This window comes from Microtus oregoni, unplaced genomic scaffold (genome assembly GCF_018167655.1).
Source record: "Microtus oregoni isolate MIOR12 unplaced genomic scaffold, Mior012 000059F_ref0000304, whole genome shotgun sequence".
In the NCBI taxonomy this organism is placed as follows: Eukaryota; Metazoa; Chordata; class Mammalia; order Rodentia; family Cricetidae; genus Microtus; species Microtus oregoni.
In genome coordinates, this window is record NW_024543835.1 from 11651089 (window position 1) to 11662905 (window position 11817).

Consider the following 11817-nt stretch of genomic DNA (forward strand, 5'->3'; position numbering starts at 1 on the left):
CGCTCGATTTTGCGGCAAAAGTAAATGATGCAGGTTTTCTCTCTTGTTATTGCTCTTACTAGTTAAAATCAAAATAGAGCGTTCAACCATTAAAAAAATCAAGCAAGCTAATAAAAAAATAGGCGAAGGACTTAAATAGACATTTTCCAAAAATAAAATAAAAACCATAATGGCACTTAGGCTTAGTCCCAGCACTTGGGAGGCAGAGGCAGGCAGATTTCTCAGTTCCTAGCCTGGGCTACATAGTAAAACTATAATACGTGCATGCATGCATGCATACATACATACATATATACTGTCTTAGGGTTTTCATTGTTGTGATGAAATGCCATGAGAAAAGGGTTTATTAGGCTTACACTTCCATATCACCGTTCATCATCAAAGGAGGTCAAACAGGGCAGGAACCTGGAGTCAGGAGCTGATACAAAAACCAAGAGTGATGCTCACTGACTTGCTCACTATGGCTTACTCAGCCTGCTTTCTTACAGAACCCAGGACCACCCATCCCATAGATGTCATCACCCAGAATAGGCTGGGCCCTCCTCCATTAATCACTAATTAAGGAAATAGCCTATTGACTTACCTGTAGTCCAGTATTATGGAGACATTTTCTGAATTGAGGTTTCCTCCTCTCCGATGGTTTAAGGTTATGTCAAGTTGACATACAACTTTCCAACACACACACCCTCACATTTAGTAAGGTAGCTAACACAAAGGAAATAATAAAATAGAAAACAACCATATGGACAAAAATGTGAAGAAATTGAAACCCTTATATATTGCTGGTTGAAATGAGAACGGGACCAGATATGGTGACACACGCCTATTCATTCAGAAGTCGGAAGTCAGCCTAGGCTGACCCTGTCTCAAATAATAAAGAAAAAAGAAATGCAAAAGCCTGAGTGGTGGTAGTCTGCACCTTTAATCCCAGCACTCGGGAGGCAGAGGCAGGCAGATCTCTGGGAGTTCGAGGCCAGCCTGGTCTACAGAACAAGTTCCAGGACAGGCACCAAAGCTAAAGAGAAACCCTGTCTTAAAAAACAAACAAACAAGCAAAGAACTCCATTATAAAAGATAGTATGGGGTTTTCCTTGGAAATTAAAATGAAGTTATCAGCAATCTCACTTTGGAGAAAAGGAGGGAGGGAGAAAGAGATGGGAAGGGAGAAAGAGAGAGAGAGAGAGAGAGAGAGAGAGAGAATAAGGAGCTGGAAACAGACCTTGTTTCTCTACAGCCTTGTTCACATAGCCAAGACCAGCACAGACATCCTCCAAGACACAACTGAGAACAAACAGCACGCAGTATGTTCTGTGAGCATACTATCCCTGAAACACACACAAGCATGCTATCTCTTTCCACAACGTCAAAATTTACTGAAGGAGAATAAAGTCACATGGTTTAGTGGCTTCAATGACATCAACTTGTCACAAAGCCTGCCTACTTTGGTAGTTTAGCTTAGGTGAATGCAAGTTTTTTATTCCAATCTTAATTACAAATGTTCTTTTTTTCCTTTTATGTTTGTTTGTTTATTTTTTGAGACAGAGTTTCTTTTGTGTGGTTCTAGCTGTCCTGTAACTTGCTCTGTAGACCAGACTGGCCCCAAACTCATGGAGATCTGCCTGCCTCTACCTCCCAAGTGTTAGGATTAAACGTGTGTACCACCATCACCCAGTAGTAATGTTATTTTTTTTTTTTTTTGGTTTTTCCGAGACAAGGTTTCTCTGTAGCTTTGGAGCCTGTCCTGGAACTAGCTCTTGTAGACCAGGCTGGTCTCAAACTCACAGAGATCCGCCTGCCTCTGCCTCCCGAGTGCTGGGATTAAAGGCGTGCGTCACCATCGCCCGGCTCTAATGTTATTTCTTATATCACACAGCACACCACACATAGTAAATCTGTGTGTGTATTTGAGTGCATGCATGCATACGTGCGTGCGTGTGTGCGTGTGTGTGTTACAGAATGAATACAAGGTAAAGAGGCTGAAATAGAGTTGAAGAGACCTCAGAAGCCTGCTGAGAAAGAGTCTGTATAGATAACAAATCAAATCAATGCTGGGAGGGAGCTGCTCTAGTCAGGTTTGAACATGAAGCTACAGAACTCAGCTTCAAGGAGGAACAAACAAACAAACTGTCAGAAGCAGGAATCAATAGGTCAGGTCCAGGTCCAGACTGGAAAACAGACCAACAGGCAGGCAGTCCAGTAGGCTCCATCAAAGTAGGTGTGTGGGTGGGGGCAAGCCAGGAAGTCCTCCTTCTTGACACACACAACATGTGTCAGATAATAGGTTGGTTTGGGCTCACAACACAGCAGTGTTTTGTGTCCATCACTTCAGGGTCCAGGCAAGAGAGTCATACCTCTTTTCCTTCCTGATGTGTCTGATAAGTTCTTAGGCCTAGCTTTTAGGCTATGATCTAATATGCCCACATGCTCCCACAGTTTCACTTATCCCTAAGAAAGGTATAGGTTGGCTCTCTTTCTAGTCCCAGGAATAAGTCATTTGTCAGTCTGGACTGGATAGGGACAACGGGACAGATGGTGCTGCTTATGGATCCATTTAAGGGTCACAATCATCCTTCTCTCCCTCAAAATGAAATCAAAAGCTGCTTGTAGAATAGGGCAGTTCACAGCCTGAAGACCCATTGTTTCATGAAACATGGAGTAAGCTGGAGCAGGACACAGCCTGGTCTTGAAAGTGTGTGTATGAAAAAGAATCCTAAACAGCCTGGCTGGCGTGTGCTGCTGCGTTGATGAACTATGCTAAGTGAAATAAGCCAGCTTCTAAAGACAAATGCTACACGATTCCACTTCTACTGTCATGAGGAATCCAACAGAGAAGACTGCTCTCGGACATGGGTTAAAGCCAATAGGAAGTCTCCTACTATTAGTGTGTGCGGTTTGATGGCTGCCTTGAGTTTTAGTAATGTTTCTTTTATGATGGGGGGAACTTGGGGAAACGGGATGATTGGGATAAAGGAAGGTTGGATAGGGGAGCAGGAAAGCACAAATCTTAGTTAAGGGAGCCACCTTAGGGTTGGCAAGAGCCAAGGCGAGGTCCCCAGTTAGTTCCTTGGGCAGCTGAATAGGGAACCTGAAATGACCCTGTCCTATAGCAATACTGATGAATATCTTGCATATCACCATAGAACCTTCATCTGGTGATGGATGGAGATAGAGACAGAGACCCACACTGGAGCACCGGACTGAGCTCCCAAGGTCCCAATGAGGAGCAGAAGGAGGGAGAACATGAGCAAGGAAGTCAGGACCACAAGGGGTGCACCCACCCACCGAGACAGTGGGGCTGATCTATTGGGAGCTCACCAAGGCCAGCTGGACTGTGACTGAAAAAGCATGGGATAAAACTGGACTCTCTGAACATGGCAGACAATGAGGGCTGACTGAGAAGCCAAGGATAATGGCACGGGTTTTTTTTTTTTTTTGGTTTTTTCGAGACAGGGTTTCTTTGTGGCTTTGGAGCTTGTCCTGGAACTAGCTCTGTAGACCAGGCTGGTCTAGGCACGGGGTTTTGATCCTACTTCATGTTCTGGCTTTGTGGGAGCCTAGCCAGTTTGGATGTTCACGTTCCTAGACATGGACGGAGGGGGGAGGACCTTGGACTTTCCACAGGGCAGGGAACCCTGACTACTCTTTGGACTGGAGAGGGAGGGGAAGAGGAGTGGGGGGAGGGGGAGAAGGGTGGGAGGAGGGAGAGGGAAATGGGAGGCTGGGGGAGGCGAAAACTTATTTTTCTTTTTCTCAATAAAAAATTAAAACAAAACAAAACAAAAAAGCCAATAGGAAGTCTCTATTAACTGGCTGGCAATTACACTGGGAGCTCAGGATCTCAGTGTAGCTCTGGACCTTTCTCAGGGTGAGCTTTTAAGCACAAAAACCATGTCCTGGGTTGACATTCTTCAGTTGACAAGAACAGTCAGCCAGAAGAGAAACTACAGAAGCCAAAACGCAAGGTTAGTACATTTACAGACTTTCCCAGAGGCTTTGGTGGATTAGGTCTTTGTTTTAGTTTTGGCAGGTGGTGCTGTCTGTGTGCAGAGTTTTACAGCCTGAATGGCACTTCCTTCATGGAGTCAGTTGTCTCAGGGTCTACTAAGATCTGGGGCCCTGTTGCAACATTGGGTGCTCAGATTCACAGAGACGAAAGTAGAAAGGTGGCTGCCAGAGGTGAGAAAGAAAGAAATGGGAAGTTCTAAGTTGGGTTAAACGCTTCAGTTTTGCACAATGAAAACGTTCTAAGAACCCTGGAAATAAGTCACGAAGGTGTCTCATAACCATAGACTATACTTTATAGTGTAGACTGTACACTTAAAAACAGTTAAGGTAGTTGGCTATGAGAGCAGGAATCCAAGAGGACCATAATGGCAGTGGGGAACAGAATGAGGAAGTGTCCCGGGGAAGACTCTGCAGGAAACAGATGGCAGACTAAAAGAGGAACTTGGGAGAAGTCAGTAAAGAAACAATACACAAATATGAACATGAATGTGCATGCCTGTAATCCTGGCACTTGGAGGTGGAGGCAGGAGGATCAAGGGTTTGAGGTTGGTGCTGGAGAGATGGCTCAGAGGGTAAGAGCTTACTGTGCAGGCGTGAGGATATGCTCGTAGATTCCCAGCAGTCTTGTAAAAGTCAGGTGCAATAGCACATGTCTGGAACCTCAGCACTGGAGACGTTGCAGGAATACATCCTGGGGGCTTGCTGCTGAGCCAGTCTAGCTAATCAGTGTTTCAGGTTCAATGAGACCGTGTGTCAAAAGGTGAATAAGGTGAATGACATTTGAGAAAGACATGCAGAATGCACTTATAGGCTCTCCATACATACATATATATATGCCTGTACCACACACACACACACACACACACACACACACAGAGTCAGTCCATACTTACCTCAAATTCACTGTGTTATTGAGCATGACCTTGAACTCCTCTCTCTCTCTCTCTCTCTCTCTCTCTCTCTCTCTCTCTCTCTCTCCATATACCACTACCACTATTACCACCAAAAACCAAACAAACAAAAAAGAAACCACACAAAACAGTAACAGAACTCATGGAAATCCCTGAGAAATGGAGAAACACCCCAGCGGGAGCAACATGGAAGTCATCCACATACCAAGGCCTGAAGGGTAAGTAGAGGATGCAGTCACCCAAACTGGTGGGCACTGTAGCTCTGGACCAGGTGTAGTAATATGAGTGGCGGGGCTGCGTCCCCAGCACCCCGGCCGCCTGCTAGCTTATGCCCGAAATAACAACACACAAACTGTATTCATTTAAACACTGCTTGGCCCATTTCTATCTAGCCTCTTCTCGGCTAACTCTCGCACCTGGACTAGCCCATTTCTTATAATCTGTGTAGCCCACGAGGTGGCTTACCAGGGAGATTCTAGCCTATGTCCATCCTGGGTCGGAGCTTCATCGTGTGTGACTGCCCGGGAGCGGGGAGCATGGTGTCTCTGAGCTCACTTCCTCTTCCTCCCAGCGTTCTGTTCTGTTTACTCCTCCCACCTATGTTTTAAGCTATGAGGCCAAGCAATTTGTTTATTACTTAACCAATGAAATCAACAGATTGATATATGATACTCCCACATCAACCAGGGCTGCCCGCCTGCAGCTGTGCTCTTGTGGGAAACAGCGACTGTCCCACCAGCTTGGAATGAAGGGGCTAGAAGAACAATGACCTCAAGTTTCCTCTGTTCCTGACTCAGAGCTCCTGCTAGTGTCCCCTCTGGCTGTACCCAGCCAGAATTACCCACTTCCCAGACTGGAGCCTGAAAGGCAAATAGAGACTAGCCAGCCAAGAGGCTCAAACTGTCTTTCACTGAGCATGAGAGGTTCCTGGAGTCTTTGAAGATATATGTACTCAACAGCATCACTGTGAGACCTCAACCCGCCTTCTTTTGCTAACAGGAGTTCTTCATCACGCCATTCTCCCAGACACTGGAGTTCTAAAGCAAAGTAGAGACAAATAGGGTCTGTCCCTGGAATTTTCTTTTGTTCTGTCCTGCTTGTTTTGTTTTCATTATCTTTTCTCCTAGATCAACTAAGCCAGAATGCCGTGAACTGCCCTCTCCTCACCATGTGGAAGAATATCCAGGTGAGAAAAAGGCCAACATGTTAAGAGAAAAAGTGCCAAAAGACAGACCTGTGACAGAGAGGCTTTATGGTGTCATTTGATATAGTCCCCAGAATAAGTTTTGTCTCTGGTCTTGCCAATTTCCTGAGTCAATAAATCCCCATTTCCTTAAACTCCATTGATGTGGATTTCTGTTACCCATAGCAGAAATGGTACAGCACAAAACCTTGACTAACACAACCTACCCTCCCTCTCTACTGCAATCACGCCCCCTCCTCCCTCCCCCACTCCTTTCTGGTCTCCACTCTTCTGAAGGTCATTTATGGAACTCTGTCATCTCACCAACTCCCATAGAAATAAGTCAGTGTACTATTTTAGTGTGGTATATCACATCAAGAAACTTTGTTTTAAAAAATGAATTTAGGTAAGTATGTTATTAAAGATCATGTTATAATTTTCATTTTAATCTATTCTTTAATAATATTCATAATATATAAGGACAAGGTTTGACTTTCTTCCATTTAACAAGTGATGCATGCTGCTTAATTTGTTTCAAATTAAGTATGCACAAAAGAGTATGGCTTATCTACAAATTCAAAATGACATTTTAATTTTGTGTTTGGGGACCAAATGTGTATTAATATGTAGATTGAAATTTAACTATGTGTTGGAGCCCTCCAAACTGCTTCCATGACCTGATATTTGGAATTCTTAAATTTCTCTCTTTAAAAAAAATCAATTACTTTATTATTATAATTTTCATGTTTTGTTTCTAAAAAAGGAGACATGAGCACTTTCTGGCTGCTATTTGCAGATGCTCTCCAGAAATAACACACTGTGGACTTGGATGATTTTATTTCCAATAAAGGAAAAAGCCAAATTGAATAAAAAAAATTTCCCCTTTTAACATGTGTTTTGAAGAACCAGAGCTCTCGTGATGTACTAAGAGGTACTTATAAGTCTGAGGTCAAAATCCAAAACTCTAGGTTTGTAGTCATCTGAACCATTTTGAGGGACAAGTCAGTAACTCATTCTATTTTTAAGTCAGTCTCACTGATGCCATCTCTCTTTCCCAAGTTTTCCATTTGAGAATAAATCTAACAACTGAATAAAAATAATTGAAAGCTATAAGGGGGTCAAGACCACAACCACAGGCACAATGGCCCAGTGAGCTAGCAGCCAGTGGCAGAGGGAATGGACCTCAAAGACCTCATCAACATCTGGAGGCATTTATGGTTGTAGTGGTTATTTTTCTCATTGCTGTGACAAAACATTTGACAGAAGTGACTTAAGGGACAATTGATCTGGGCTCACTTTGAGGGCACTGTCATCATGATGGTGTGGAAGCTAGGGCTGCAGGAGTGTCAGGCAGCTGGCCGCGGTCCATCCACAGTCAGCAAATGGAAAGACATAAAAGTTCCTTCTCCCAACCGACCAGGACTGCAGCCCAGGGAGTGGTGTTGCCCACATCTAGGGTACATCTTCCCACATCAAGTAACCCAATCTAGGAACTTCCTCAAGGGCATGGCCAGAGGTTTAGCTCTGAGGAGAGTCTGTCAAATTGACAGTTCGTTTTAACCATCACAACAGTTGGAATTAAATGATGTTCCACGATTATTTTATCAAAATCATGAATTTCACATCTTAACGAACTCCTGAATACTCTTCATACCCAAACTGGAGTTGAACATTCTGAACTCACAGACTGGTTCCTAGCTCGGTGACCTGTAGCAACTTCTTATTTCCCTTCTCTTTTGCTAATGCTGTTTATGTATGAACAAGGAATTAAAATGATTTACCCAGCAAGCTTGGCCAGGCCACAGTGTGGGTACAGCACCATCAGCTGCAGAGCAGGGGGAAGGTCACCTTGGACTTGGCTTTGGCTATTTTCACGTCAGTGTATTAGCAAGCCAGCAGATGGGCGAAAGCTGTGTGCAGAAGAAAAAGTGATAATGATCTAAACGGGGACCAGATGCCGCTCATCAAAGTGGCTCTAACAGAAGGAGGGGTTCACCTGTCAGGAACAAAAGCTTCATTTTCATAACATCATTAGGCGGAGGCAGGTATGGGGTAGAGATTTCCCAGGGTGCTTCTCCAGACCCGCATTATTGACTTGAGTATTCTAGAAACAGGATGAAACTCAGCTCAGGCCTGAGGAATCAGAAACTTTGGAACTGTGGTGGAACAATTTTCATTTTAAGAAACCCTGCTGAGGCTCATGAAAATCTGTGGCATTCCCAGACTACCCAGAATCTAATGGATTCCGATTTTTTTTCCAGCACCAAGTGTTAAACTTTTGAAGCAATGTCTTCAAAGATGGAGAAAAAAAATGTTAGAACTTAAAATTCTCTCCTCCCTCCTCTCTCTCTCTCTCTCTCTCTCTCTCTCTCTCTCTCTCTCTCTCTCTGGGTTTTGTTATGTAGCTCGAGTTGAACTCTGAATCCTAGCTTCTCTGTCTACTGTGTATTGAAATTGCGAGCACACCCTACCACACCCAGCTAGAACCTAAGACATTCATCCAATATGAAAGCAAAAGAAAAATCTTGTCAGACACAGTGAAGAACCCACAGACCCTCAGCGAATTCTGATGCACACTTGAATGCCAGAACCTGCACCATAGCGTAGATTATTCTTTTTGGAATAAATTTCACATTCTTGTTTTTTTTTCATGGACTTGCTAAGACCCAGGGTTATTGTGAGGGTAAAACCCTGTGTTCCCTTAGAAACTGTCCATTATGGACAAAGCTACGTGCAAACCAGAAGAATGTCTCTCAAGAGAAACGCTGATGAATTGAACAGATAGTTCTGCATGATACTGATCAATTTGCCTCATGAGTTGGTACAGGACTGGATTTCTCTTGTGGTCTTCAGGGATCCCATGAATCATTTATTTTATCTATCCATCCACCCATCCCTCCAGCCATGCCTCCATCTATCTATCTATCTATCTATCTATCTATCTATCTATCTATCTATCTTGGGTACTAGTTAAGCACCGGGGATTTGTTAAGCAAGTGCTATACTACTGAGCTACATGTCCAGTGTCTTGCTATGTAGCGCAGGCTGGTATTAAACTTTAGTCCTCCCATCTCCACCACTGAAATACCACGATTACACATGGGCACCACCACACTTGTAGGCTTTGGGGTCTCATATTTTTTGTGAAGGGTGAAGGGATGGCTTCTTAAAAGCCTGATCGTTTTGACTGTGTACCTGGGTCTCTGGCTCCAGGAACACTTTCCTAGTATGTTCTAAGGAGCACTGCCTGATGGAACATTCTGTAATGATGAAAATATTTGATAAGCAGCATCATCAAACTGTGCCACCTGATATGTGAACCACTGGCCACAAGAAGCACATAATAGTATGTCTATCAGAATTGAAGGAATGCGTTTAAAATCTCACACAATCTTAAGTAATTTAAATTTGAGAGCCACACGTAGGTCAGAGTTATACTGCTTGCATCAGAGAATGCTGCATACATGTACGACAATGTCATAATAAACACTGTTATTTTATATACTTAATATGTGCTGAGAAAAATTGTCTGAAATTCACATGTTGTGAGCAACTTATATTGCTATTTGCTAAATCTGGCTACCATAGTTAGACAGAATGAGTGACACTGACCTGTCTCTTGGGAGGTTCGATTGAAAAGTTCTCTGGTTAGCATGTGGTGCCCACCTGCAATCGCAGCGCCAAGGAAGCAGAAGATCAAGTATCACTGGGAGGCTGAGGCGAATATAATCTATACAGTGAGACGAGAAGTCATACAAGGAGGACAAAGAGCAGGAGAAAGGAAGGGAGGGCAAGGAGAAAGGGAGAATGGAGGGTTTGTCATCAGCTACAAGGACAGAGGCACAGCTCCATACCGCTGCTCTCAGCAGCCTGAGGAGTCCCCTTAATTTTCTAGGAACTTCTGCTCAGGTGAGACTGGATCCGTGGCTTTGGGACAGAAAAAACATTTTGGACAAGTAAGTGTAAAAGAGAGCTGGAATTCATTAAAATAGACATGATTTGGGAGAAAGACTAGAGCGCAGCTGAGTGCGTGGGTGTGGGTTTCTCAAAGAAGTGTTTGCTGTATTTAAAGACATTCGTGTGGTGCCGGGTGGTGGTGGCACACCCCTTTAATCTCAGCACTTGGGAGGCAGAGGCAGGTGGATCTCTGTGAGTTCAAGGCCAGTCTGGTCTACAAGAGCTAGTTCCAGGACAGGCTCCAAAGCCACAGAGAAACCCTATCTCGAAAAACCAAAAATAAAAAACAAAACACCCCGACAGGTGTCTGTGTGTGTGTGTGTGCGCACCTGCATGCACATGTGCACACAGAGGCCACAAACTGATGTTAGGTGTTTCTTCAGTCGCTTTCTGCTTTAATATTTGAGATAGAGTCTGTCGCTGAGCCTGGAGCTTGTTGATTGAGGTAGACTGGGCTAGCTTCATGCCTGGGGTTTTTTTCCATGTGAGTGCTGAGGGACTAAACTCAGCTCTTCATGCACTCATGGGAAGCATTTTACTGACTGAGCCATCTTCCCAACCCATTTCAAAATTAGGACTTCAGCATGGTAGTTAAGACGCTTCGAGAAAGATTACAGCATAGTTAAACATGAGCATGTGCTTCTCAGTGGAGAGTGCAGTTAAGCGTCTTAGCACGAGCTCCATGTACCATTTTGGTACCTCTCAAGTTATATGTCAGTGTTGTTAAAGAACTTTCTGTCTTTTCTCTCTGCTTTGGGTCCGTGTGATTATACATACAGGACATTTCAAGAGTTGTCTTAAATGGGATTATACTCTAGTAAGGGCAAACCGGGAACCATTATGATTGCACAAGGGGTTTAGAACATGTCTCTTACAGTGTGTGGGAGAGAAGACTAGAATATTGTAGGTTTATATCTGTGAAGGGAGAGAGACCTTAAGGAAATGTTATAATTGTGTTACAGGTAATGAGAGGCTTCAAGCTGACTCCTGGATGGCAGCTTCCTTCCCCGTTTCCCACAGTGGTCCCTTTCATCCCTGTCTCAGAAGAAAGGAGGCTCATAACCAAAGGAAACAGATCTGAGCTCTCTTTGGCCAGATAAAGGTACGAGACTGATTGGTCTCTTTTGAAGACAGTTTTAAGAGGAATAATGGCTGAGAAAAGCAATATAAACAATGAGTAAAAAGACAAATTTGATTGGAGATGTAGTCCGAGAACAGAGGACTTATCTAAAAAGACACTCATGTGGCATTCACGTGGTTATACTTACTTCTCAACCACTGACTCCATCCTCCACAGACAAGTTGTAGCAGAAAATGGGAGGCAGTGCCCAAGAAGCTAACTTCATCCAAGATGATGCTGAGCTTAGAGTGTGGTCCTAGGTACTGGGCATGGTATCTGGGGGCCATGCATGCTATCGATTGCCATGCAGACCTTCCCTCCTTCTGTACTCAGTCCCCTCGTCACCTCGATGGCTGGCTACCATATTAAAGTCATTGTGAGAATTTAAACAGAAGGCCGAGATTCATTTCTTATGACTATATTTATGGCTTTGCTTTGCTTCAAAAACAAAACAAAAAACATATGGCAACTAGAAGAATATTGCTAGTTCTCTAGAAGACTTAATAACGGTTTTAGACAATCCTATAATTTCCAGCTGTGCTCAGATAGAGGTGCCATAATTCCCTCTTCTTTGAGGACAGAAAAGGAACTAGTTCTTGGTGCCTCTGAGCTCATCGTTGATATAATAAAGAAGGTATTAT